The sequence below is a fragment of the Aplysia californica genome, unplaced genomic scaffold, assembly GCF_000002075.1.
Source record: "Aplysia californica isolate F4 #8 unplaced genomic scaffold, AplCal3.0 scaffold00205, whole genome shotgun sequence".
Classification (NCBI taxonomy): Eukaryota; Metazoa; Mollusca; class Gastropoda; order Aplysiida; family Aplysiidae; genus Aplysia; species Aplysia californica.
The window spans coordinates 8,320-10,062 of record NW_004797475.1 but is presented as its reverse complement, the minus strand read 5'-3'; the positions used below and the strand labels follow the sequence as shown (position 1 = coordinate 10,062).

The 1,743-nt window shown below is 44.1% G+C and overlaps 1 long non-coding RNA gene across 1 annotated transcript in view; it reads right to left on the bottom strand.

Moving 5' to 3' along the window:
* Window positions 1-1,254: 1,254 nt before the first annotated feature.
* LOC106011879 overlaps window positions 1,255-1,743 on the bottom strand; it is a 7,453-nt gene continuing 6,964 nt past the window's right edge. The window contains exon 3 of the long non-coding RNA XR_001184881.2: window positions 1,255-1,340. This is a non-coding gene — a long non-coding RNA (uncharacterized LOC106011879). The remainder of the gene's footprint in view (window positions 1,341-1,743) is intronic.

The following is a 1,743-nucleotide window of genomic DNA, read 5'->3' as shown; positions in this document are numbered from 1 at the left end:
TTATTATTATGATTATTCTTTTCATTATCAATATTATTATTATAATACCCATCTCTTCTCATTTAATAGACACATGACGGGGAGAAGACTGTCGAGCAAATATCAACTATCTGGTGTAATGAAGAATCCTCTGAACACAAACCTGTAAATCTGCCCAGTGATACATGCAAAGTGCCTGCCCTCCCCCAACACCTCCCTCCTCTCCCCTCCCCTTTTATATTCTCCTCTCCCCTCTTACCCCTCCTCTTCTCTCTTAGCCCCTCCTCTCCATTTTTATCCCCTCCTTTCTTCTCCTTTTTTATCCTCTCCTCTCACCTCTTATTCCTTCCTCTTCTCTCTTATCCCTTCCTCTCCCCTGTCCCCTTCTTCTCTTGCATCCCTTTCTCTTGCATCACCTCTTCTCGCCTCCCCCCCTCTCCCCTCTTACCCCTTCTCCTCCCCTTCCCTCCCCACGACTCTTCACCTTCCTCCCTCCTCTAATCCTCTCCATTCCCCTCTCCTCTCTCCCCAATTCCCTCGCCTCTTCCCACACCGCGAATAAATTGGCTCCGTGTAACTATCGCCTCTTGGGTCAAGGATTGTCTGCGTATAGTTTAATTGGCCTTTCAATATTATCAACTTAGAAGATCAGCAATAGTGCTGCAAGGTCAGCGGAAAGTTAGTCGAGACTATAAAAAATGTGATTATAACTGGAGTTATTAATATAAAAAAAGAAGTAGAAATAGTAATTTTCTCCATTGGTATACAATCCTCAAGGTTATTCATTGTTTAGAAGAAAACAGAAAATTGTCTATGAAGGAGAAACTGTTTTTTCATGATAAATTTGGCATTCTAGATGATGGGTATGACGATGAGGAGGAGGAAAAGAGAAGGAGGAGAAGGAGGAGGAGGGGAAGGAGGAGCCGGAGTAGGAGTAGAATGAGGAATAGGAGGAGGAGGAGGAGGCAGAGGAGGCGAAGTACGACGAGGAAAAGAAAGGAGGAGGAGGAGGAGTAGTAGGATGAAGAGGAGGAGAAGGAAGAAAAGTAGGAGAAGGAGGAGGACGAGCAGTAGCAGCAGCAATTGCAAAATGAAGGGGAATGGAGAAAACGAGACGAAGACAAATAGGAGGAGGAGCAGGAGGGGTAGGAGGAGGGGAGAGTGGGAGAAGAAGGATGAGGAGCATGAGGGGCAGGAGGAAGGGAGTGGAAAAGAGAAGAAGGAGCAGGAATAGCAGCAGTAGAAGAACATTGAAACGTTAAATACAGCAGCTTACCAGCAGTCTGTTAATGTGGCGATTTCGTCTGGAGGAGGGACAAATATACCAATGGTGCCTGGGTGATTCTTTTCAGTGATGGGATCTAGAAAAGAGAAAGTCGTCAGTTTTTGATTGTATTTTACTGTTGCTTACTTTTTAAAGTTACTTTGTAGTTTATTGTTGTCGTTTGATGTAATCGGTGATGATGTACTTTGGACAGGAAAAAACCCTGCACACCAGTAAGGCGACATTTTAACAGCCCTGGACACGGTTATACCGTACACATACACGTATTCAAGTATTGAGATCCTAAGGAATTTTACAAAAAAACGTTACAGTTGAGAGGATCCACAAGGGTAACGTTTCCACTAAACAAACGCTTGCATTCGAATCGACGAACCTCGTTTAAAGATTTGAAGCAATCACACATATACACATATCACACACACACACACACACACACACACACACTCACACACACACACACACAGACACACACTCACACA